Genomic DNA, 27,997 nt, shown 5'->3' with positions numbered 1-27,997 from the left:
TCGAGGTTGATGTGCTCTTGCTTTCACTCCTCCCTGCTCTGTGTTGCTGGTTTGTGTTGCATTTCTGGACATCACACATCGCAGGTGGGACAGGATGTTAAGAAATACTGTCCAGTCATCCTGCAGCCTCCATCTCAGCCCTCACTGGAGAGTCCTGAAAAGCAGTCTTTGTATTTTTCTGACTAAATCAATCGGTGATTCATTTTCTACTTGGACAAAGTTTGACCATTCATAAGAGATGGTTAACTGCCCAAGCAGCGTCTGCAAACCCATTTTTTCCTCTCTTATCATCCATTGATTTGCTGTGTGAACTTCGGGAATTTGTTTCCTTCTCCCATTTTTCTAAGAGAAAGCTGTAGTAGATCTCATGAGAAATGTTCTTACTCCCATGGTTCTGCAGAGGTCAGCGGTTTTCGGCCCTCAGGGGGTTTTGTGCCCCCTCCCTGCCCAGAGGACATTCAGCGCTGTTTGGAGGCATTTTGGTTGTAACAACTTGGGAAGGGGGCTGCTACTGGCATCTAGTGGGTAGATGCCAATCCAACAGTGCGCAGAACAGACCCCACAACAAAGAAGTGTCTGGTCCAAAATGCCAGCAATGCTACAGTTCAGAAACCATGAGGAGGAAAAAAAAATATCCTGGTAATTTTAGTCTCTTTCTCTATGGATTTACTTGTCCTCTCAGTGGGAGGGAGAGTGAGTAATCCTGTTTGTCAGAATACGGGACAATTGTTGAGGCATATTAATAAGCAGTCAGGGTCTTTGGGCTCCCAAAGCTTCAAAAACAAGAGCCAGGCTGTCTACTTCCTCTGGTCTCATCTGCCCCCAGACACAGTAAGTCTTCTTTCTCCTGTCCTGTGGCTGACCCTGCAGTAAAAACAATAAGCAGGGCATCCCTGCTAAGGACAACAGATGAGGGAGGGGCCTGCCTTTCACTGATGTCTGCTAGTGTGGACTCCAAGCCTGTTCTGGATGCTTTGTCATGCTTTCATACATTAAAGGTGTGTCCTTTTCAGGGTTTAGATTTGGGGAGGGGGGCCTGTGAGCCCCCATTTAAGCCATTTTCTATAATACAGTTTTATCAAATGATGAGGATTCGGTGGTGATGGGGGTGGGAGAGTGCAAACCATCAATGAAGCTCATGGAAAGTCTACTACCTATAGAGCTCAGGGTTCCAGCTCTTCATGTAAATTTCCATTAGCCAGGAAGGGGGAAAGGAATGCATTTTAGATTTGAATCCTTTGCATTTGGGTATCTTGGTGACTTTGGGGTGAGGCATAAACAAGGATAAGTACTCAGGTCTATTTCTTTGTCTTTATTCCCCAGGTCATGGGGAAGGCAAGGCTCTGAGTAGAGCCAGGTAAAGCTCTCCTCCAAAGAGGCTTTTTCTCAAGTAAGGCTGTAAACCACATGGGCTTGGGGAAACCAGCACATTCCAGCGAGGAAGACTTCTTTGGACTCTGTCTCGGATTGAACTGTGACTGCTATACGGGGCAGCCAGGTCCTCGGCTGGCAGGAATACAGATGGCCAAGAGGGACTTTTACATTAAGTTGGAGCAGAAAAACCTTCCTTCTTCCGATGACAGAAAGAAAAAAAAAAAGAAAAAAAAAAAAGGCCACTGCTTCCTGTTTAAGAGATAAGTTATATTGTTATACAAGTTATGTAGATATAGAGGATTTTAATTCTTCCTTTAAATGCAAAGAAAAACAATAATTTTGAAATGGCTTCATTGATCAAAGAATAACTACCGGCTGCAAACATTTATTCACACTACAAAAGGCATAAGCCTCCTTTATCTTAACAAGAATATTATCTTGTTAAAGTTAATAGTTATTGAGCTGCTTGTTATGTCCAAGGCACTGTTTGAGGGTGCTGGGAAAATACAGTCTAATTGAATTTTCACTCTAATCCTCAGCCATAGGTGCTGTTATTACCTTGATTTTATAGATAAGGGAACTGACGATCAGAGAGGTGAAGCAACTTGTCCAAGGTCATACAGCTGGTAAAGTGTTAGAGAAGGAATTCTGAACCTAAATTTGGCTGACTAAACAATCCCTCTTAACCACAGTCCCGTAGGATTTTTATCTAGGCTGGTCTTCCATATTTTCACATCCAGACTCTGTCTTGGGAGTGACCAGAAACTCGCTCTGTGATTTTCTTTTCTTGTAATGTCTTTGATACAGTTTTGGTGTCAGGGCAATGCTGGACTCATACAATGAATTAGGAAGTGTTCCTCTTCCATTTTTCAGGAAGACTTTGTGTAGAACTGATATTATTTCTTTCTAAAATGTATAGAATTTACCAGTGAAGACATCTGAGCCTAGAGTTTTCTTTGTGAGAAATGCTTAAGCTACAATTTCATTTTAATAGATAGCACTATTTAGGTTATCTATTTCATCTTGAGTGAGCTTTCTTAGTTTGTGTCTTTCAGGAAATTTGTCCATTTCAACCAACTTGTTGAATATATGGACATAAAGCTGTTCATAATATTCACCTTACTATCCTTTAAATATCTATAGAATCTGCAATGAGATCACCTTTCTTATTCCTGGTATGGGTATTTGTGTCTTCTTTCTTTTTTTTTTTTGATCAGTCTGGGTAAATGTTTATCAAATACACTGATGTTCTCAAAGAATCAGCTTTAGTTGTATTGATTTTCTCTTCTTTTTTTTCTGTTTTCTATTTCATTTGTCTCTGCTCTCATATTATTACATCCTTTTTTCTGCTTACTTTGAGTCTAACTTGCTCTTCATTTTCTATTTTAAGGTGGAAACTGAGGTCATTGATTTGAGACCTTCACAGCTTTATAAGGAAGGCATTTAAATCCTACAAATTTCTCCCTAACAATATCCCACACCTTACCATGTGCTATGTTTTCATTTTCATTTAGTTCCAAATACTTTCCAATTCCCCTTTTTGATATCTTCTTTGACCCATGGGTTATTTAGAAGTATGCTATTAAATTTCCAAATATTTTGAATTTCCAGAAATCTTTCTATTATTAACATCTAATTTAATTCCATTATAGTCAGAAAATACACTTTCAATGACTTGAATCCTCTTAGCTATATTGGGACTTGTATTTCAGAGCAGGATATAGCTAAATGTCCTGTGTGGACATTCAAAACAGTGAAATGAATGTGTATTCTGCTACTGTTGAATGTTCTGGAAATGTTATTTCAGTGATGCTGGTTCAGTGCTGTTCAAGTCTTCTATTTCCTTGTTGATTTTCCATTTACTTGCTCTATCAGTTATTGAGAGAAGAGTTTGATTTTTCTAACTATAATTGTGGAATTCTTTATTCCTCTTTGCATTTCCCTGTTTCTTCTTTGTGTCTTTTCAAGGTCTGTTACTGGGTGCATAAACACGTATGTCCTCTGGAGTAATCGACCCCTTTATTGTTATGAAATAAACTTCTTTATTCTTTGCTCGGAAATCTATTTTTTCTGATAGTAACATAACTTCTCTGGCTTTTTATAAAACTAGTGTTAGCATGGTATATTTTTTCTATCTTTTTATGTTTAACCTATTTGTGTATTTATATTTAAAGAGCATTTCTTGTATTTCCAGCATACAGTAGGTCTTGTTTGTCTGTTTTTTTTGTTTTTTTTTAATCCAAATTGGCCTTCTTGCCTTTTAATAAGGATGCTTAGACCATTTAAATGTAATATGATTATTAATATAGTTAAGTTCATGTCTATCATCTTGCCATTTTTATTAGATCCATTTGTTCCTTTGTTTCTTTTCTGTTTCTTCCCTTTGTTGAATTGAGTATTCTTTATGGTTTCATTTTTTTAAGCTACAGCTTTATTGAGATGTAATTCACATGCCGTAAAATTTAGCTTTTTAAAGTATACAACTCAGTAGGTTTTAGTAAATTCAGAGTTGTTCAACCATCACTACTGTCTAATGCCAGATGATTGCCATTATCCCCCAAAGAAAGCCATATCCATTATGTAGTCACTCCACACTCTTTACTCTCCCCAGCCTGTGGCAACCACTATTCTACTTTCCGTCTTTGTGGATTGTTTGTTCTGGATATTTCACACAAATGAAATCACAAAATATGTGTCCTTTTGTGATGGGTTCTTTCACTTTGCATAATGTTTTCAAGGTTCATCCATGGGATAGCATGTATCAGTACTTCAGTCCTTTCTATAACTGAATAATATTACATTGTATATATATACAACATTTTACTTTTCCATTTGTAAGTTGATGGATACTTGGGTTATTTCAATTTTTTGGCTAATGTGAATAGTGCTGCTATCAACATTTATGTACACATTTTTGTATGGCTGTATATTTTCAAATCTCTTGGAGATATACCTAAGAGTAGAATTGCTGTCAAATGGTAGATAAGTTTAACATTTTTGTGAAATTAACAAACTGTTTTCCAAAGTGGCTGCATCATTTTACAATCCCACCAGCAATATGTTAAGGTTCTAATCTCTCTAAATCCTGTCTACACTTGTTATTGTCTTTTTGTTTATAGCCACTGCAGTAGGTATTCAGTGGTATCTCATTACGGTTTTGATTTGCATTTCCCTAATGACTAATGATATTTAGCATCTACCCATCTGCCTAGTGGCCATTTGTTTATTTTCTTTGGAGAAATGTCTGTTGAAATCCTTTCCTCATTTTTATTTATTTTTTTAAAGACTTTTTTGTTTTTTATGTGGACCAGTTTTAAAGTCTTTATTGAATTTGTTACAATACTGCTTCTGTTTTATGCTTTGGTTTTTTGGCCACGAGGCATGTGGGATCTTAACTCCTCGACCAGGGATTGAACCCACACTCCCTGCATTGGAAGGCAAAGTCTTAACCACTGGAATGCTGGGGAAGTCCCATTTCCTCATTTTTAAATTGAGGTTTTTTTTTTAATTGTTGAGTTATAAGGCTTCTTTATATATTCTGGATACAAGGTCCTCATCTGATATAAGATTTGCAAATATTATTTCTTAATCTGTGGGTTGCCTTTTAACTTTTTTTCATGTTGTCTTTCAAAGCACAAAAGTTTTTAATTTCAATGAAGTTCAATTTATCTAATTATTTTTTGTCATTTATGTTGAATATCATATCTAAGAAGGTTTTGCCTAACACAAGGTTACAAAGATATACTCCTATTTTTTATGGGAGTTTTACAGTTACAACTCTTAAACTCAGTTTGACAAAATGTTTTGAGTTAATTTTTGGTGTGAGGTAGGGATCTAGTTTCATTCTTTTACTTGTGAATATCCAGTTATTCAAAATCATTTGTTGAAAAGACTATTCTTTCCCTCACTGAATTGTCTTGGTACCTTTGTCAAAAATCAATGGACCATAAATGTGAGGGTTTATTTCTGGACTCTCAGTTCTATTTCCTTGATCTATATGTCTAACCTTATGCCAGTACTACACTGTTTTGATTCTGTAGCTTTGAAGTAAGTTTTGAAATCAAGGACTGTAAGTCCAACCTTGTTCTTCTTTTCAAGATTGTTTTGGCTATTCTAGGACATATGAATTTTCAGATCAGCTTGTGAGTTCCTGAAAAAAGTCCAGCTGTCATAGTGATAAGGACTGAATTGAATCTGTAGATAATTTTAGAGTGTGGTAGATATAGTAATGACCCCCAAGAAGATAGCCATGTTCTAATCTCCTTAAGCTGTGAATATGTTACCTTACATGGCAAAAGGGATATTGTAGATGTGATTAAGTTAAGGATCTTAAGATGAGAAGGTGATTCTGGATTATCCTGGTGGACCCAGTGTCCTTTATAAGAGGCAGGAAGGAGGGTCAGAGTCAGAGAATGAGATGTGACAAGAGAGGCTGTTGTTGGAGTAACGGGGCCACAAGCCAAGGTCTGTGGGCAGCCACTAGCAGCTGCCTAAAAAATCTTAAATTGGGCTGGAAATGGAGGATATGGAGGTGAGCAAAAATAAACAAACAACAAAACAATCTGTATTCTAGTGGAGCTTAATCAAATAAACTTATCTATTTAAAAAGTGCTTACAGGGGGAGATAAGAGCTTATAACAACTGTCTTGGATTTAATATGTTGGGAGGAGGCAGCTGACATCAGAATTAGTTGCCCAGAAGAGGTATGAAAGAAAGAGGAGGGGCTAATTTGATGAAGCAGGTGAGGCAAACACTCCAGGCAGAAGAAACTAACATGCAAAGGCCAGGAAGCAAAGAGCAGACTTCAGCTCTGCCTCCAAGCTTTCATCTCAGAGCATGTTGGAGCAAGAGCTATTCCCTGGCCTCGTTTCCCCTCATCACCTTGGAGGCCCCAGCAATGCTGGAGTCGAGCTAGGGGCTGGCTTGCTTGCTTTTGGAGGATAAATGTCTCTCTCCCTATCCTCTTGATAAATGTCTCTCTCCCTATCCTCTCCCTATCCCCCCCCATATCACTTTCTGCCACTCAGCAGGTCCCACAAGCACCTGGCTTCCAACATGCAGTGTGAACTGACTGAGGTTCCTGCGTGTTATTTCTTCTCTAATTAGCTAGCACACCTGCGCTGCCAGTGGCTTCTCCTGAGCCTATGAGGCCACCAGAGGTCGCATTAACAGGCTTGGTATAATAAGTCATTGCCATGAAAGCTCAGGGTAATTAATTCTAACACTGGGAACTGCTCAAGACTAATTCCATTATTGTGAAATCAGGGCAAAAAAAAAAAAAAATCATGCTGTCCCTTAGCAACTTCCTACATCTGATGCTTTTTGTTACATGACTTCCTTTTCCTCCTCATGACCAGCCCATCCATTAGGTACAATAATACTTACTGCTCTTCTTGTTTTACAGATTCTAAGAAACTAAGGCCCAGAGAGGTCTTTAAAGTCACACAGCTTCAGTGCTAGAGCTGGGATTCCATCCCATGTCTAAGTAATAACTTAGATCATGTTCTTTCTAGTACCCTCCATGAGCTATGCTTTTAATACTTTGAACTATATTTTACATCGAGAACTTAACTAACCCTTCTTATTACCAGAGAACTGATGCAGCAGGCTGCTACAGTTGTATATGTATATTTTTAATTGCATGATCTCTGTCTAAATAAAACCCTTTGGCCCTATTGCACATCCTGGCACTGTTGACTGTCTGGTCCAGGGAAAGACCCTGGAGTCTCTGTCCAAAGCCTTCTGCCTCCCTGAAGACCTAACTAGGAAAAAAGTTCACAGAAAGCAACTTGCTGATCCTAATTGCTTTGCCGGGTGTACATGTCTCAGATCAAATACCATTTTGTCCTCTTTTTCCCCTTTGGAGGGGAATTAATTAAGCTCTAATTACACTGACAGAAAAAATAGAAGCTACAATAAAGTTATTTTTTTAAAAAAGCTATTAACAAGGTCTGAGCACAGAGCTTGTTATAACCCAGGGATGAGCCTCATTTGAATTTTATGACCTCTCCATTTACATTTTTTTATTAAACCTTTTCTTACAATCCTCAGTATGTCTTCCTTCCATGGTATAATCATCCTCAGGAATTTTCAGGCGTTAAATTAGATACTTGGGGGCTACCTGACTCCTCCTGCTTTCGGTCACAGCATGCTGTATCCCATGAGGCAGATTAATAATAATTTTTTAAAACTGATTTAAAAGTTCATATCAAGTTTTTTCCATCTGGAAGGAGTCCGACTTGCAGAGCCCCTCTGGTCCAGGCAAATTAGATGGGAGTGAAAGTTTTCCATGTTAGAGAGAAAGTTTAAAAGTGTATTGCAATCAGGGCATCTCACTGCTAAGGGGAAACTCAGTTCTTTTTCCCTATCAAACAGAAGCCAGCCATTCAGACAGGGCTGGGCTGATGTGAAGGTGGAAAGGACCTTCCCACAAGGAGGGATAGGAGAGGGCTCCTTGGCTTGCTGTGCTGCACAACACTGTCCTGAATGTCACAGTTTGAAAGATAAACTGTCCCAGAAGGAGTTGTGACCTGCCAAGTCACACAACGAAGGGCAGAGCTGTGTCTCAATCCTAGACCTAGACCCACACGTGGCTTCTCTACCACACGTGGCTGGGTCACCTGGGTAGGGTCTTCAGAATTCAGATTCTCAATCCCAAGCCTCCATCTACTGAATCAGAACATCTAGGAATGGGATCTTGGAATCTGTGTTTTTTCAAACGCCTCCAGGCAGATTCTGATGACTAGTCAGGCATGGGAGTCATCTGATTAAAATGTCAAGAGTAGATGAAAAACACAAGTTTTCAGGGAAGAGAAACACACTAGGTGTCCCAAATGGCAGAGAAGAATGAAACATACTCCCAAGAGGCTGGAGCTTCTAGCCTAGATGGTTCCCACAAGGGAATTTCTTTGAAATTTTCTCATTTATCCTAAAAATGATATAATTTTGGATTCCATTTTAATAATAACCATTATATAAACATATGCATATATATGTGTGTGCATATCTATGTGTGTGTGCATGTGTTCATACCCCAGATGTTAGCTGGCTCCAGAATATCTGTTACACTTCCTAGAACAGCCCATGCTCTACCCAATGGATATACACAGCTTTTCCCAAAATGTCTAAAAATCCATGGTGGGGTAGGGGTGGGTGCTTATAACTTCAGGTTCATCTCCGGGCTCTAAATTCCTGTTTCCACTAAATCTGTTTCTGGATCTTCTCACCATTCCATGGACATCATCTCTACTTTTTGATGCATGTAAAGTGACCCATACTTGATTTCCACTAAAATCAATTCTCACAAAATATTGGTCTGTACAGTACACTCTAATAATGATTTTTGGGGGAAGAACAGGGAAGAAATGCATGGAGGAGGGGCAATGATGTGCAGGACCAGGCTCATACAGGCTCACAAGAGCCAGCTATTAAATTGCCAAGATTTTTGCAATCTGGTCGTTAAACAGAGCCATTATTAAAAATTAAATTATATAAACTTATAATTAAATAAACTATGTTATTGATAAAGGTAATAAATATCCAAAACTCATTACTTTCTAATCATTTCACTACATTCTATTATTATCTATACCATAGATATAGATATAGAGGTTTTTTACTATATTCATGTGGCAGAAATACTATAAAATGAGCTGCTATTGCATCTCTTCCCAATTCTATGTTCAATGATTTCATATTGGTAGAATGAAATTGGCCATGGTGAGAGTTTTTATACCACATAAATTGGCAAATGCTATAAATCAAAGCTTGATTAATTGTTTTGTTGATTGCCTAGACTTAAAAATTCATGGAGACTATGTTAATAATATCAGTTAAATTTAAGCGTGTCATATCTGACTCACATAAAAGGCTGAAGAAATTTTTGTCAATATTTGAAAACTATTACCCATTTTAGCAAAGGAGTCATTCATGTCATGGACAAATGAGTGAAGTTCTGACAGGTCTGTCTCCCTTGTTTCACTTCCATCTTATTCACCAACATAAATGAAAATATCAACTAACGTTCATGTCAGAATTACACTTGTAATCAAGTATTTATTTTTAAGCCCAATTTTGTCAAATCATGGTTGAATTGTGACCATAGATCAGCTATAGATACAAGAATTCTGCAAAATTCATGAAAGCATTCTGTGAGAATCGCGTGGCTAGATGGTAAAGAATAGCCTATATTTTGTTCTCATTTGTAAATTGTGTGCTACACATCCTTCATGTCAGTAAAGGTTTGGATAAACTTATGTATGTTTCCCCGGAGAACTAGTTGTTAAACATTTACCAGCCCACCCCTCAGAAGGATTTATATCATGATAATATAAACACATTGAATAGTAAACATATATGTGTGTGTATATATACATATACTTTCTCACCTCAAAAACGGGTAATTTTTCTTCTTCCTCCCTCTCAGGTTCTTTATCTTCTGCAAAGCTATTTAATCATCTCTTTCATTGGGGTATAGGATGTTTGCAGGTTACCATCCAAACATCCATGTCCCTTTCCCCATCAACAGCCTATTACACTTTCAACGTGGAATGCACCCCTCCTCCCCTCTCAGTTTTACTGTTTGAGTAGAATGAACCCTTCCCTACCTACAGGAATTAGCTCTGAGAGGCTTAAGCCAATCAGCATGTGCCAGCTTCCTGGCTAGGGTGATTGGTTCAGAGTTGAACACATGACCCAGTGTAGGCCAATGAGGGAGAAGGAAACCCAGGACTTAAGGAGGAGATAAAGAGATATCTACCAGAACTTGAGGATGAAGCCAAAGACAATGGAAAGCAAAGAGGAAAGACAAAATCTGGGTCCTCGGTAAAATCATTTGAAGATGAAGCCTTATCTGAAACCAGATCTTCCTGATTTTTAGGTACAAGAAGTAATAAACGCCCTCTGTTTTTAATGCCAATTTGAGTTGAGTTTTCTGTTCCTTGAAACCAAAAATATCCTTCACTTTTATATTTGTTTTGGCTCCTTACTTCAGGGGCCTCACTTTCTACCCCAAGGCTAATAAAGCCTTTGAGTAAACATAGGAATTTCTTCCCTAAGAGAAATTCTATTCAAGCTAATAAGATTTTTAAAAAATAATTTAAGTATATAAAAGTAGTATTTATAATAACTTATTGTCAAGCAAAACGAACATTCTAGAAAGTTGCACCATATTTATTCCATGGCTTCTGAGTACTTGCTAGCAGAATTGTATACTAAGGGATGTGCTCACTTCAATTTGAGAAGCCTGGCACTAAAGCATTAAGACACCACTTGTGTCTCAGATAGTCAACCCTTGGTTGATTATTCATGTGTTTTATGCCAGTCACAGAGTAGGATACTGAGAGAGCTGGATGTAAAATGGAGTAATTTGAGGGAGATGAAGGATGATGATGATGATGACTATAATGGTAATTAGAGCAAAAATGTACATTGTGCTTGCTATGTGCCAAGTTCTCTGCTAAGTTCTTTCCGTGAATTAATCCTCACTGCCACCCTAGAAGGCAGGCATTGCCCTCCCTAATTTATAGGTAAAGACGTGAAAATGGTTGCCCAAGGTCATACACCTTGGCTCCTGAGTCTGCACTATAACCACTAGGTTGTACTGCTTCTCCACTGTGTGCTTGGGAGAAAATGGAAATGTATCTAGATCCAACTCACAGGAATAGGTGAGCCCTGGTGGGGATCTGCCTTTGAGGCTTTGAGCGTGGTTGTGGAGTCCCAGCATCCACAAAAGATGCTTAACCAATGCCAGCACAGAGACCAAATGCAATTTATGCTTGAAGGGAGTAGCAGGTAGCTAGGAGCACAATCTCCATGGAGCAGATAAGGCCATCAACAGTTAAGGAACAGAGGTCAGAAAGATGTAGAACATGTCAGCAAGGAGAGGGAGTAGGATGAAGATACCGGTTCAGAATGGAGACCATAAACAATAAAAGGGCAGCAAAGGATGATTTTTCTGTATCAAAGTAGGAAAGGTTCAAAGGTTGAAGGCCAGGCACTTGGCCAGAGGGGTCCTGGAGTAGATAATATCACAATAATAATATGTCACGAGCCATGCCAAAACTCAGTTGCATACAATAACAAGTATTTATTTCTGGTTCACAAATTTGTGGGCCAGCTGGCGATACCAGTTATAAACGACTAAAGATGCAATATTAGTGGTGATAGATAGATGATCTAGGCTACACTCTATTCCAAGCTGGAAGCTGGGTTCAGGTCAATTCCACGTGTCTCTCATTCTCTTTGGACCAGCAGGTGAGCCAGGGCAGGTGTATGTCATGGCAATGACAAAAACACAAGACAGCAAGTCTAATCATACAAACACATTTCAATCTCTGCTGGCATCTTGTCTGATATCACCCCACTGGCCAGGGCAACTCACATGACCAAGTCCAAAGGCAGAGGGTAGGGGAACACTGCCCACCATGAAACCATGGCAAGGAGGTGGGTGTCTAATACTATTCCAAAGGAGGGCATAATTAAGACCAATAATTAAGTCTACTACAAGCCCCAAAGATAAACTTTGCCTTATAGTGATATAAAGATCTGCCCCCAAGGTGTGAGACAGTGTCCTTGGCATTGAAGAAGGAAAATGGGGAAGGTCCCATAGAGTGACCATGTATATGAGAGACTAAAGGAGGTAAATGGGGGGAGGGGTTGCTTTTCCCAGGCTTTGATGAACATAGACAGATGAGCCACAGCTATTTGTAAGGCAGCCCAGTGGAAAGACCCACCCAAGACTTATCGATCAAAACTGTGCTCAGGCCAGTTATAAACTTACTAGTTTAAGGTACAATGTTAGTGGCGATAGATAGATGGTTAGGTGTCTTTTGTTTCTGAGGATTCTCGGGTCACCTTACTATGGACCAAGCATAGCCAGCACAACAGATGGCTAAGTTTGTGCTCAGAAGGTTTCTCTCTGTCGTGCTGGCTACGTTAGGTCTGTTTCTTAGAGGAAGCATGCAGTGATACAGAGTGATTGTGTTTCCTTGCCAATTTCACCTCTTCCTTCTTGATCAAGCCTCTTTCAGTCTTTTCTTCCCATCAGAGAATGCAGCCATGGCCAAAGGCAGGCTCCCCATTAGAAACCACTGCCCAGTCAATCTACATTCGTGACTTCCTGAGCTAAATGAGCTTTACGACTTCTATTTGGCTCTTTGAATCTGAGACCACATCCAGTATTCCTTGGGGGTCAGGGCAACCTGGCTAGATTTATTGGATATTAGAGTCAGAAAGGGTAAGGAATCTACGCCTACATAAACATCAACATCTGCTCTTTATTTTGCACGGGCAGCCTCAAAAAGCCACAAAAGAAACAATTTTAGATCAGTGGTTTTCAATGCTAACTGCATGTTAAAGTCACCATGGGAGCTGTGATATCACAGATGCCTGGGTCCCTTCCCAGACCAATTAAGTCAGGATCTCAGGGTAGGGAGAGTGCCTGGCCATTGTTTTGGGGTTTGTTCATTTTTAAGCTCTCCAGATGTTTCTAATATGTAGTCAGGTGTGAAAAATCACTATTTAGAGTCTCCAGTTTAATCAGCACAGGGCTGTATTGGTCTGGCAATTTCTGTTATAAAATTCACTGTGAAAATATAAAATATGTTCATATTCATTCGGTGTTCAGTTTTGAAAAACCTAACTTTTTCTGAAGATCAGAACATCATTTTTCTTTGTTCTGAAAATTCTGCCCCAATCTTCAGCCAAAAGCAAGGTGGAGGCATGTCTTTTTAACCATAACAGGAATAATAATCAGGAATTATGGTGTTGGTGAGAGTGCTTTATAACGTGTCAGGACGTCTTGGCCAACCGTGCTCAGACATAGAATGTTGCAAGTTTTTCTTTCTTTTCTCCTCAGGAATTTATGTGCATCTGTTGATATACATGGAGGCTTTTGTTTTACAATCAGGGAAGAACTGGGAGCTGGTATTTTGTTGGGTCAAAAAGGGAGAAAGAAGACAACCGTGGAGGGGCCTGCATGATATCTCCCTTCCCCTGGCCTCTGGGACTGCTCTTTTCTTGTATGTGCTTGAAACTGCCTTGTCCTTAGACGTTGTGGACTCAGAGTATTTTCAGAGTTCTTTTAGGGGAAGATGACAAAGCGTAAGGTAAAGCTGCAGGAAGATCATTTTCCCTTCCTCTGAACCGAGCCCTCTAGAGCATCCTCAGTCAGAAATGGTCATTCCCATTTTACAGTTGAGACAATGGAGGCACAGAAAAAGTAAGAAATTTGCTCAGCATCACTCAAGAGAGATGAGCAGAGATCTGAACTCAGATCTTCTACACCCCAAATTCTTTGCATCAGCAAAGAATTCTCTAAGAGAGAAAACCACAGTATTTGGGGGAACTAGACACAGAACTATATATATATATATATCTTTAGTTAATAGCTCCCTGATGTCAGTTGCTCTGGACACTTATGGTGACTTCTTGTTGAGAAATCTCTTCAAGTAATTTCTAAGACATCAGCAAGTCCTGTGACTTCATTTTCCACCAATAACCCATTGCTGTGGAAAGAACATGAAACTACTGGGTTCACTTTTGCAACAAGGAATGGAAAGACTTCCTTGCCCAAATGCTTCTGTCTTTTAGTTTCTCCACCAGGGAGTGGAAATGGAAACACAGGAAGCAGAGACCTGGGGCATCAGTGACTCTTCTCCACCAGGGCTGCTGTTCCTTAGGGTCTAGAGGCTGCCTTGGGAACCACCTCTACGGTAAAGAATAGAGATTGCATCCTTTTTCCAACCAGGAAGCTCCTGAATGGTTTGGAATTTGCCCTGAATGGCCAGGCTGGAGAATTTATTTTCAAAGCTGACCTCAACTTGGAAATCTTGCAGCTGAGACACAGGGAAGAGTCTGGATGTCTGTGTCTGCGTTCTGCGCTGATTTCTTTCTCATGCTCTGAGCTGGCTTGGTCACAGTTTGACTTTTTATTTTTCCCCTACGTTTCCCAAATGCAGCCTTGGCACACTCTCCTCTATTAAAAACCTCATTTTGCCGTAAGCGGGGTTAGTTAGACGTTCTTAGATTCCTCTGCAACACTCTGGTCAGTGAACTTGACCAGGTGCCAGAGAAGCTGGTGGGCGTGCTGGTGGTGCAGAAACGCGGCTTTCTGCTACAAACACATTTAGTGTATTACCCTACATTTCTTATTACTTTTCTGAAGCACGAGAGAAGCATGGGAGAGGATACAGACATTCCAGAAAGGAAAGGTGAGGGTGGGGGGAGAACCAGCCTTCCTGTGATGAAGCAAATCATTCCACATTGCTGATTTACCCGGGAGATTATTCTGCATTATCTATTATTGGAATGGAGTGTCAAAAATATTCCTTTTCCTCAAACATGTGAGAGGTTGTGAAACTCATTTCCATTGAAAATACCTGGCCATGATTTCTCAACTAAGGAAATAACCATCTCTAAAGTTATCTGTGGAAGTCAGGGAGCCAATAATGCCTGGCTACTGTGACGTTTATTTGGCTTAATGGGTTCCTTCCTGAGAATTTAATGTCTTTTCCACATGCAGCAGCTACAGTGGAATTGAAACTGACATACTTCTACCCGCGGGTCCTTTCTTCTCTTTAGATTATGTGAAAAATGAGCCCAATTGCAATTCTCTTGTTATGTTCACTCACCTAACATTGAACAAATGACTGCTGAGCACCGCATTTTCTCTTTCAGCCACAGAATTGCTTTCTCGTCTTCCCGAGTACATGGAAGTTTGTCCCGGGCTGCCCAGGTCCACCCTGCTGTACAGCCTCCAGGAATCGGCCCTGGGTCCTCCCCGCACTGTCTCTCTCTCTGTGCAGGCTCCTTCTTACAACACATATGAGAACAAAAATCATACAGTCGGGATTTTTAAAAAACTCAATTTAATGAATATTTGACTCTGCCTAGGGCCCTGTTCGCAATGGAAAGACCTGTCAGTCATCTTTCCTGACTTCCCAGGTGGATGATCTCAAGAGGGAGATGTACTCATATGCAGGGTGATATTCAAAGTCCTTGATAACAGGTATGTAGGAGCGCCCACAAATCAGAAGGACAATGGCTTCAGCACTGGAGCAGACCCCTGAAAACCCCGAGTGAGCTGGGCAACAGCCCTCTATTAGCTGGATTGTGAGAAGTTCTGGTTGAGTGGCTGGGATGGTGCAGGAGGAGGCTGGAGCACCAGAGATTGGGGTCAGCATGTATCTGTTTCTACCAATCAGAATGGAGGTATGCTGATGTTTAACTGACTTAGGTAAGTGTGCCAGGGCACACCAGCAGAACACCAGCCCTGCTTGGACAGAAATAGAGGGTGTATGTGTGTCTGCACATCAGAAACCTTCTGGGGCATTTATTAAAACTTCAGAATCTGGGTCCCTAATTCTGGTTCTGATTCAGTGATTCTAGGGTGGGTCCGGGAATACGTATTTTTAACAAAAGTCTTAGTGACCATGATGGGACCAGCTGATAGACCTGGATCTGGAAATGGCTGTTAACATGCTGCACAAGAGGGCATGCCCTGGTGTCTGGTGGGTCTGGGTTAAACTCTCTGAGTCCCAGTTTACTCAGCTGTAAAATGGTGCTAACGATGGTGGTTATGAGGATTAAATGAGAAAGTGTTTCTGAAATGCTTAGTCCAAACCTGACCCAGAGAAAGCACCCCATGACCCCACCCAATTCCCATCTAAAGCAAAGTGGAAGGAAAGCTCTCAACTGAACCTTCTAAGGTGTCTGTGGGGATGGAGACTCCTGGAACTGCCCTCACTCGAATAAGGCAATATTTCTTAGTATGAGAATCTACTTTTTAACACATACCCCCACATCATTCTTATGTTCACTAAGTTAAAAACAAACATTGCTCTAGTTGGAGAAAGAATAAACAGTAGTTTCAGATCACAAGAGTGGGTGGCTACCTGCTCTGCCTGCATATGAGGGGGATCTGAACACGGCCAGCATGAATGATTTAGGCCCTGGAGGATTGGGGCTCCAGCACCTGGGCTGCCTGTCACTACACTCCCTGTATCCACTTCCCTCTGGGATGTTTAAGCTCCCCCTCCCACATATGGTGAAGACAAAATGAGCTAATGGGGATGCAAGTATCTGTGCCTAAGAAAGTATTTTAATTAATGACACAAATCCATAGTCCCTTTGGTCGAGTGGGAAGCAACAATTTATCTTCTCCTTTAAATCTAACTAGCATTTTCTTTTATTTCTCGCTCTTTGCCCAATTATAAAAATACTAGGACAAATGTGGGAAATTGGAAAATAGAGAAAAGCATAAAGTGGTTAAAAAAATTTACTTATCGGGGCACAATGACTACATTGCTAAAAGGGTTTACCTGCTAAATCAAAGAATATGGGTGTGTCCCTACACAGTGCCTTGAGCAGAATGGAAGGACAGAAACAGTCTAGCGGAGGGGTCAAGGGCATGAGTTCTGGAGTGAGTTCCAATGCTTGCGGTGTGACTTTGGCCAACTTGCTTAACTTTTCCTTGCCTCAGTTTCCTCATCTGTAACGTGAGGATAATGCTAGTCCCTGCTACATGAGACTCTTACAAGAATTAAATAAAATAAAACATGTAACATTCTTAGCCTACTCAAAAAACACTGGGCTATTATTTGAATAATACATTTTGATCAAGTGAGGAAAATCAGGTCAGATAATGACTATATATGATTGTCCATAGGTGTCATCCATTCTGATTGGTCCATTTACAAATATTTTGGCTATCACCTCCGGACAACTGTAACTCACATTATTGAATACTCACTATAGCCAGGCACTATTCTAAATGCATTACCACATTTAACCCTCAAAATAGCCCTCTGAGATTGGAGTATAAAGGATTTGGTGTTTTATTCTATCTTATGTCATTTTATTTTATTACTTTATTTCATTTTATTTTTCCTTTCTTACCTGAAAACGTCACCTGTCATAGAAACTGATCCAGGCTCAAATCACACCACCCCTATCCAGATGAGCACACCTAGAGGTATATAGCACACCTAGAGCACACCTGATGTTGCTTTGAAGGAGTGACGTCTGTGATGCCAGCTTCTGATTGTTTGCTGCATGGCTAATTTTAACTATTTGTTTAATATGCAAATGATACCTCCCAGTGACAGCCTGGGGAGAACTGCAGATGTCTTTCCTTCAAAACGACACAGCCCTGCTGCTGTTCCCAATCAGTTACTGACACTGTTACTTCAATCTAGGGCTCTGATTTACCCAACTTGATAGCAAACGCCCTGACTTCAAGCAAGGCTACTGCTAACACATCCCTTTGTGAGAATGAGAAAATGGGGCTCCCTCTGGACAGATGAGTTAAAAGAACACACCACCAACAACCTCCACCCTCCCATCCCCCCCACCCTGGGAGAAAATTAGAAAAGCTATTTCTACCTCATTGGTTGACCTAGGAAAAAGTACCTCTCTGAGGGTACTCAACATCAAGGGGCACACAGCTTGGAGAGTGGAGAACTGGCTACATTTTGGCCCCTATCTACCTTCTTGGCCACACACCTTTGTGCAGTGCACAACTGGCGAAATCTTATATGGTGGCCTTGACCCAGAGTCCGAAAGACATTTGTACTTCTGAGTTTCCCCATGTTGTGGAATAAAAATGTTATTTCAACAGCTGGAACCAGAGATCCTTGGGTGAGAACCATGTTTGATTAGGAAAATACTTGATGGGCTGCTTTTGTGTGGAAAGATCCTCCATGTGAAAGGAGACAGATAAGAGAGAGGAGAGGTGGGAGAGGCAAAAGGGACTGAGTAACAGGGTGGGAAGATGGAGCCTGTTGAGAAATGTGTCAGTGGTAAGTTCCCAATGGCGAGGTCAGAGAACATTACTTAGGAGCAGGGACGTCTAATACTCCAGCTTGGATTTGGGGTAATGGCCACATGAACCTCCTCTGTTGCCCTAAAGCTTCACCAACAATCTGATGAACGTAACCTTGTCTCAGGGATTGGTGGAAGTGAAAAAACTGAGGTTTTACTCTTGGTGGACGGAGCTTGGAAGACAGTGAGGTGCTCCCTAAACAGATCTAATTCAATGAAAGGAGAAACACAGGACGGTGACCAGAGAAGATAGAGCTTATCCAAATCAGGCCTCTGAGAATCCTACAGAGACAGGAAGGGGCAGTGGCTTTCCCACCATATGTGGGGTGAAGATGAAGCCAGTGTCACTGGAATTTCAAAGGACAAAGTAACGCCAGTGGACATCAAGCTCACACGTGTCAGCAATGATCATAGAGTTTTGGCTCTCTGTCATCCCTCCCTTTCTCTCTGAATTATGATGAATAATTACAGTTCATGGCTACTGAGTGTCTAACAGTTACCAGGAGCTGAATATACATGATCTCAAACTTCAAAACAAACTTAGCCAAGTATCTAGTATTTAGGTCTGCATTTTAGAGTTCAAGGAGTTTGAGAATCAGATCCAGGTGAGGATCGGGAAGGGAAGGGAAATGTTTTCCTCCAGTGAGAATGGAGGTCTTGCTGAGTCAGGATCCCTTCCTAGTGCCCACATTCCCTTAAGTCTAGGAGCACATAGTCTGGTGTTTTGAAGAGAGGAATCAGAATCACTTTCATTTATGAGAACAGCATGTGGTATGTGCCTAATTGCCCTGCAGCATGGCAACAGTGATGCTTATCCTTAGATAGGTGTGGGATCATCTTGGTTAGAAGTTGATGTCAACACAAAGTTCCATCCAAGTGTGCTCAGAGTTCATGGTTTTTTAATCATGTTGCTGTGTGGTTACAATTAAGATAAAAGCTAGAGGGAAACAGGCTGTGCGGTAACGCCAACTAATGGGAGAAGGAAAATACTGTTTTCTATGTGCCCAGCATCCTGTGGCAGAGGAGCTGGCTCATCATTTGGACAACCAAAAATATGGCACCATTTTCAAATAGCCCACTCTCCAGAAGATGGTGTCCCCCCTCCCTGAGGACCACTTGCCCAAATACAAGCATTATTGAGGCATGAGGGCCTTCAGGGAGAGGGCCAAAGGGAATCTGGGACTATCCTAATGACATTCCAGAGAGCAGACCAAGGAGATGCTGGGAACATGGGTCATAATGACATTCCAGAGAGAGAGAAAGTTGAGGGAGGTTCTGAGCATGTGATATTCCTAAGAAAGAGAGGGTCGTGTTGGATTCTGGGAGCAGGGCAACCTGAATGAGACTTCTTTCTGGTCTACCCACAGGTCTGAGCTATCGACATCATCTAGGTGCAGGTAGAAGCAAATGAAGCCTTGGGATTTGCTTCAATCCTTCTAGAGAGAACTGGGGAAGAGATTTCTTTTCCAAAGGCTGGGTGAGCCTTGTAGCTGCAGGACTGAGAGTCTTAGAGATCTGTGACTTTCTGGCAGGCCAACGTTGGTCTGTAGTGATACGCAAAGCCCTCTGGAGGCCAAGAAGGAGATGAACAGAAGGGATGACTTCTCTTGACCCCAAGATAGGGAAGTTCAAGGATATTAGAGAGGTTTTCTCTAGGTACCTCCACAAGGGTTGGCCCACTTAACCACTTCTTCATCTTCATCCTACACGGGTAGAGATTACTTCACTTCCTATCATCCATGGGATTGGAACCCAACAGAGCTGAAAACTTAACATACTATCACTACTAATAATAGCAAATGCTTAAATAGCTCTGGCTTTGTGCCAATCGCTGTTCTGAATACTTAATTTATATTAGCATTTTTACAAAATTAAACTTTTTATTTTTAGATAATTGTAAATTCACATGCAGTTGTAAGAAATAATAGAGAAATCCCATGTGCCCTTTACCCAGCTTCCCCCAGTGGCAATGCATTGCAAAACTATCGCACGATACCACAACCAGGAAATTGATATTCATACAGTCAAGATACAGAACATTTCCATCACCAAAAGGATTCTTCATATCGCCCTTTTACAGTCATGCCCACTTCCCTCCTGCCCTATCCCCTTTAGCTCCTGGGCATCACTAACCTGTTTCCCATTTCTATAATTTTGCCGTTTCAAGAATGTTATATAAAGGGAATCATACAGGATGCAACCTTTTGAGACTGAATTTTTTCTGTCAGCATATTTCTCTGGAGATTTGTTCTGGTTGTTGCATGAATCAATTTTTGTTCCTTTTCATTGCTGAGTAATATTCCATGATATGGATGTATCACTGTTTAGCCATTTGTCCCTGAAGGACATCTGGGTTGTTTCCAGTTTAGGCGATTAGGAATAAAAGTGCTGTAAACACTTATGTGTAAATATATGTTTTCATTTCTCTGGGATCAATGGCCAGGAGCATAATTGCTGGGTCATAATGTAGTTATATGTTTAGTTTTTTTGGAAACTGCCACTGTTTTCCAGAGTGACTGTACCATTTTATATTCTCACCAGCCCTAGATTGGAGTTGGCATGCATGACAGAATCAATATGCCATCCTTGGGCTGAAGCAACCAGTTTTCCAGAAACCCCTCATTAGAATGTTCCTAGAATGGAGAATAAGTTAGTCCACATTTTAGAATGGATGTGTTTGTCAAGTTAGCAAGGCAGAGAAAATTTGGAAAGAATAGATCACAGGAGACGTGAGTTTTCATGGGGATACAGGGCAAGGAGGAAAGCTTGTGTGGTTGTCCAGGACTGTCACAGTACAATTACCAAAAGAGCTCTGGGTCTCTTGATGGGAAAAACCAAGGTGTGAAGTAAAAAAGAACAGTGAGCAGCCAAAATCAACCTTCAGGAACTCTGAAAACCCAGATCAATCTCAGGGGTGAGTTCCCCATAGTCCAATCAATCCTACTGTTTGCAGAATTCTTGCAGTCGATAGTGCAGTAAATATGAGACTTCATTACCCAAATATGCCACTGTTAATCAGTTAGTGACCCAGTCTCTCGAATGCATAGGACTTTCCCATACCTGCCTTGCTCCTCCACCCCTCACTTCAGCCACAACTTGCTCCTCTCTCTTGAGCACCATCATTCTCACGGATGCAGCAGGACCTGGTCTCTGTAGCGTGGCATCTTTTCCCCCATCAGTCACCTTCCCCATTCACTCAGAAAATTCTTTGCCTTGTATTTCCAAATTGTTTTCCCATCTCATCCCCTAAAACTTTAGTTTAGCATTTCTATTATGACAAAGAGTAAGGGTGGTAAAAAACAGAGATCAGGATGAAATTATGAAGGGATGGATAAAGTATGGCTCAACAAGGAGAAAAAAAATGAAGGGAAACAATGCCATAAAACTTTTCACGCTGGGGATATTAAGATTACAATTAATTTTTACTCAGGGTTCATAAATGTGCCAAACATTGTGTTAAATACTTTATCACATGCAATTCTCAGAACATCCCAATAAAGCATGTTCTCTTTCTATTCTCTTTGAAAGTGAGGGAAGTAGATTTGAGAGATTAGATTACATGCTCAAGGTCATAGTACCGACAGTAGTGGAGCCAGGATTCAAACTCAGGCAGTCTTATTCCAGAACCCTTCTCGAGTCCATGATAGATCAACTAAGAAAAACGCATTTATGCCAGCTCAGAAATTGAGGTGAGCCTTCTGAAGCCAGAGAGTATATTGTAAGAGAAAAAGGCAAGACAGGGCTGTTCCAACATGACTTGCCCATGTGAAGATCTGACCTAGATTCTAGGATTGGATCTGGCCTCCTTGAACTTGTTAGATGCTCTTGGGTGCCAGTACTTGGTCTGGACAACCTAACCTCATCAGGCATGGTTCCTGATATCCAACTGAAAGAAAGAAGAGCAATTCTTATGACTGCAAAAAGTGACAATATTTCTACAAAAGCCTACATAGAAGAAGATCATGTTGAACTCCCATTTCTGATCAAATGGAAGGCCAATATTCCCACTGAAAAAAAACTAAAAATGCTGATAGTGAAGAATTGTCAAATCAAAATCTAAGGGAAGGCAGAAATTCAGAATGGTAAGCACAGTATTGAACCATCTTTGTGCTGAAAGCATTTCCCTAAACTGATCAACTTAGGCTTCAGTTTTTACATCCTCATGGGGCACAAGGGACTAAATACCAAGCCTAGGACCTTCCCAAAGTAAGAAGTTAAATGCAAGACTCCATAAAAATATGGAACCCAAAGAGCTATAATATCAGTGTAAAGATGAACCAGAAGTAAAACCACTGTACATATATGGCCCCAATCCCTGCAGTCTGCAAGAAAAATTCTTCAGGATTTAGCACAGCAGGGGAAAAAAAAAACCTTCTAAAAAAGCTATAATCACAGTTACAGCCCAAACTGAACCACCCACAGGTCTAAAGGCCTCTAAGCCATGAACTGGTTTAACACAATCGCATACTATGGCCCCAGGTGTCCAGCAGAGGAAAACGAAAATGCTCTCTGGAGGAATGCAACTTTTTCCCAGTCCTCAAGGGATTGCCAGGAATAAATCTCCAAGAAAAATGAGCAGCAGAACACAGTAATAAATGTCTAAACATGTAGGAAGTAAGACATAATGAGTAGAAAGTAAGAGAAAGAAACAACTGTGGGATTCTCAGAAGACAGTAGCAGTGGCAGCTTAGTTTTTCAATCTCTTTCAATCCCCATACAAAAACAGAGCAACTAGATAGCAAAGCTATAAACACATTTCCAAACAAATCTAGGGGAGAAGATACCCCCCACAAACTCCAAAAGACAGGAGGGTGGGGACAGATCACTACCAGATATCAGACTTGCCTGGTGTTGAAGTCTATAGGGGAGGATGAGGAGAGACGCAATAGAGGCAGAATCTGAAGAGCTTGAGAAAAAGAGAATCCCATAGTAGTCAACTAGAAAGAACAAAAGAAATGATGCTTTAAAGAAACAGAAGGTGAAAAGGAAGAAAAATTCAAAAGTCAGTAAGAAATGAAGAACACAAACCAATATCTGTACAACCATACTCGTAGCACCATAATTCACAATAGCCAAAAGGTAGAAACCATTCAAAATTCCATCTACAGATGAATAGATAAATAAAATGTGATCTATCCATACAATGGAATATCATTCAACCTTAAAAGGGAAGCATTCTGACACATGCTATAATGTGAATGAAACCTGAAGACAGTGAAATAAGCCAGTGAAAAATGGACAAATACTGTATGATTCTACTCATACGAGGTGCTTAGAGTAGTTAAATTCATAGGGAATTCATTCAGTTTTGCAAGATGAAAAACGTTCTAGAGATGGAAGAAGGTGATGGTGGCATAACAATGTGAATGTACTTAATGACACTGAACTATACACTTAAAAATGGTTAAAATGTTAACATTTATGTTATATATATTTTATCACAATTAAAAATAAATAAAAATAAATTTCAAAAGAAGAAATGAAGAAAGAATTGAAGTATTGAAAATAGGCAAAGAAGATTGAACACATGGATAATAGGAATTTCTGAAGATGAAGATCAAAACAAGGGAACAGAAGAAATGCTAAAAACTAAATGTTTTCAGGAAGAAAACATTCCTGAAATTAAAAAATAATAATTTTAAATTACATTGTGAAAGAGCACCACACACATGAGAACGCTGATCCAAAATGATCACTACCAAGACATATTCTAATCTGATCTGGGATTTAAAAAATCCTTTTGGCATCTAGCAAAAAGAGCATGTGAATTTTAAGGGAAAGAAAATTAGATTATTATTAGGCATTGAGAGCCATGCTTTATGTCATAAGAAAATTGAGTAATATATTTAATATACTCAAGAAACAGAGCACCAAGGATTTTATATGCACCAAAATTGATTTTTTAAGTACAAAGGGCATAGACAAACTTATCAAAGCACAAGAACTCAAGAAATATTGTTCCCACAAGCCCCTTCTGAGTAATCTAGCATGGAATGAGTTTTAGACAACCAAAAATAACTAAGGAGCTGGTGACATAATGACTGCTAATGAGCATTAAATGAACAGCAACTGAGACAGAGAAAACCAAGACAAATGGGGACCCATAGGAGGAGTGTATTATGAAATGCCTACGTGCTCTAGCCATGTATATGTAGTACAATTATTAAGAATGGGGGGGTCTCTATAAGTTTGTCAAAATTTATAGAGCTGTGCACCTAAAACAGGTAACCTTTGCTGTATGTAGGTTTTATCTCAATAAACTTGAAAAAAAGGAGGGGGATAAGAAGAACATATACCAAAATTTCTTAATGTTTTCAACAATCATAATTCTTAATGGTATGAGTAGTATTATTCCAAGAGTGTTGTGTGTTTAAAATTGTATAAAACAGGTGAGAAATTATGGTATATTCTAATCTTATCACCCCTTGTGCTCTTGAAAACCAGTATTCTTGGGATGGAAGAGAAGACATATTGATGTAATTTGAAGAAGTTAAATAAAAGAAGTCTTCACTTAAAGCTGGAAATATCAGTATGAATGCATGAGATTTATATTATATTATATTATATTATATTATATTATATTATATTATATTATTATTCTCTGAAAGCTCCTAAAAAACAACAGCCAACTCAGTAACAATGAGCATCCTTAGTGCCTAGCACTACTGCAAGTTTTCAAACAGAAAGCCAATAACCCTTATGGAGCCATGGTCTACGGGTTACAGAAGTTGTCCAAGCACTCTTAAGTCCCGAGCACACACACGCAACTTTCCTTACCTCGCTTGTCTTAGAAAGTGGGATAGAAAGGAGTGATCATTATCATGCAAAGTCCCACTTCATGCAGGAATATGCTTCCTTGGATTGAGACTAGTTCCACTTGGGTAGCCTCTTGGTCTATCAGCACCAGAAATTAGAAATGTAGAGAACATCAGTGGGCACCCAAGAGCTGCTTGGTTCAGAGTACACAGCTGCTTACTAGCTGTAACATTGGTGAAGAACAGGATGCAGGGAGATGGCCCTATCTGCATCTCTAAAACATTCTCATCAGTGGGAAAAGCATCAATAGTTGCTTTGGCCCTTAGCACCAGCTAACGCACAGGCGCTTCCTGATGCAAGCTAACACCAGAAATGCTAGATCAGAATCCTTTCTAAGATTTATTCATCTTGGATCCCCAGAACCACCTTTTGCTATTCTTTCCTGAGTTAGTTCCAGAAAGAGATCATTGGTCTTGCATCTCTCTATGCTTATGATGACTTTAATTAATGGCCCCATTACTCTTCTCTTTCACTGTATCTTGTCCAGGTCCACTCCGGTCCTCTCCAGTAGAGCTTCATAAGTAAAATAATCAGGGGCAAGTATGTTAGCATCTTCCTCCCAGAAAACCCCTGGTTTCCATACGCAAACTAGCCTTCTTCTCTTTGCAAAAAGGAATGTATAGGTAGCTTCTCTAAGTCAAACCAAAGGTCTCATCATAATAGTTCTCAAATCTGAGTCTCTTTGGAATATATCTGCATGTTAAAGAGAGAGCATAAACATCTGCTCTATATTGACCTTCTATCCCCACCAGAACGAAGAGCAGCTGGCACCTTCTTTAGCTAAACAAGGAAAAACTCTGGTTTGGCTATTCTACTCCACAAGGACATAGCATAAACCTATTGTCAGAATCAGAGAGAAGCTTCCACTAATACGGCTTATGGATAAAAACTGAAAATGTGTTTGCAAATGTCTCACTAGATATTGTAGGACATCCTTTCTTCCTATAACTCCTGTCCCTCCCTGCACACATCTTTTCTAAATCCCGATCCCCATAATCACCAGTATCTATGGGACCAGACATACACAACCTCAACTCTAAAGAAAAAAGATGACTTTTCCTCCCACTTTTTCATATACAAATTTTAGGTTAGGTTTCTGATTGGTCCAGCTAGGCTCCAATCACTATGACCAGGAGGAATAGAAATATTTATTGTCCAAACTTAGATTATCATACGTCCTATCGGCAAGATGTTATGCTTCATTCTTTAAATACTTGTATTATACAAAATATAGGGTTGTAGTGAGGGAGGAATAAATTCTCTAAAGACTGTGATTAGGGAGGGTGTTTTTTCCACAAGGAGATCATTGGTTTTGAGCAGTCACAAATTACAGAAGTCCTCCAATACAATCCCAAGTCCAAGAGAGGCTGGGATACTCAGCACCACCCTTCCTATATATCTTCATAAAATGCACCACCAAGACTGGATGTATTCTATAAGCAGCATCTGTAGGACTGGTGCCTCAATTGGATACTCTGGCTAGACAATTTTGATAAGCATATAGAGTTGAAAATACTATTATCTCAGGTTCCAGAGTCTCCATTGATTTTTCACAATCAATGATTGGAACAGGGTCAGTGCTTGGCAACCAGGAAGGCTTCAATTTATCAAAGGACTTATCACTCCAGACAGCTGCTGCTTTTGCTGATTTGGAATTTGCAATAGATGATGACAGAACAATGAACAATGGCTTTGCTATTGTCATCCTTCACTATTGCCCTTTGAACATCACTCCAGAAAAAAAAAAAAAAAAAAGAGTTCAAGTTCTCCTTCCTGGTTGTTCCTGCCCCTGAAGTACTGATAGGATGACTAGGTTTAGTAACAGTTGCTTCCTTTAGTGGAGGAATGAACGTGTTTCAGTGATTGCACAGTGTGGACTTACTGGACCAGGAGGAAGGAGACTTGACTTGGCTGCTCAGCACACATTCATCCTTCTTCTATTTAGAATAACCAGATCTTCCTCCGGGAACATTCCCCTCTGACTCTTAGCCCATGTGCTCTGGGTGGAGTTGAATCCACTTCCTGTTCTAGGGATGGGCATGTGGCTCAGACCAGACCCATCAGAGCACACATTACTGTGGTTATAGTGATTAGTTCAGAGACGGTCACATGATTGAAGTTGAGCCAATGAGACATAAGGATACTTTTGATGGTAAAGATCACAGGCCCAGGCTCTTTATAGCCAGACTTGAATTTGGAGGTGGCGGTGCTGGTAGCCATTTTGCCACCCTGTGGCATCTGACATGAGGCCAATATGGAAGGAAGCATTCTGACGGAGACTTCATTATGATGACACGATTTGAACACCTGGCTCGGGCCTCACCCGAACCTAATTCTGATCCTCAACTTGTCATTTATAGGAATCAAAGCCAGTTTCAGTTGGGTTTCCTATCACCTTAAACAAACAAAAAGAAGAGCTCTATACTTAGAGTCCAATCCTAACTCTGTCACAAACTAGTAGTGTGACCTTGGGCAAGCCTCTTTATCTCTCTGAATCTAGATTTCCTCAGCTATAAAATGTGGTCATTAGTTGAAGGAGATATTTTTGCTCTGGCATTCTACTGAATTATTGTTTTTGTTTGTTTGTTTGTTTTTACATTTTGGTGGTGCCACGGGGCATGTGGGATCTTAGTTCCCCAACCAGGGGTCGAACCCGCGCCCCCTGTAGTGGAAGCTTGAAGTCTTAACCACTGGACTGCCAGGGAAATCCCTGAATTAGTGTTTTAAACATGGATTTTTGTAGGAGACAGGCAGAACCTTCTCAATTCAGACCCTTAGGACAATTAGATGGATTAGAGCAGATGCGTCGGGAATGCTTTCTAGAAAGGGAAATGAGTATCTGAAGTGTTCAGGAGGAACTGGTTCTACACACTATTTCAATAATTAAAGAGCTAATTGGGGGAATTCCCTGGTGGGGCAGTGGTTAAGAATCCACCTGCCAATGCAGGGGGACACGTGTTCGATCCCTGGTCCACTTAGAGCCCGT

General features: G+C 40.4%; 2 long non-coding RNA genes across 2 annotated transcripts in view; one reads left to right on the top strand and one right to left on the bottom strand.

The window, feature by feature from the left end:
* Positions 1-27,997, top strand: part of LOC309646347 — a 474,351-nt gene that overhangs the window by 58,561 nt on the left and 387,793 nt on the right. The gene's annotated exons all lie outside the window — the stretch shown is intronic.
* Positions 18-27,989, bottom strand: LOC309646344. The gene is made up of 2 exons (XR_014255303.1): positions 1,543-27,989; positions 18-1,461 (listed from the first exon to the last, which is right to left on the bottom strand). It is a non-coding gene; the product is annotated as an uncharacterized lncRNA (long non-coding RNA).

Source organism: Balaenoptera physalus (assembly GCF_965194825.1).
Source record: "Balaenoptera physalus genome assembly, chromosome: 16".
NCBI lineage: Eukaryota > Metazoa > Chordata > Mammalia > Artiodactyla > Balaenopteridae > Balaenoptera > Balaenoptera physalus.
This window is presented reverse-complemented; position numbering and strand designations above follow the sequence as displayed.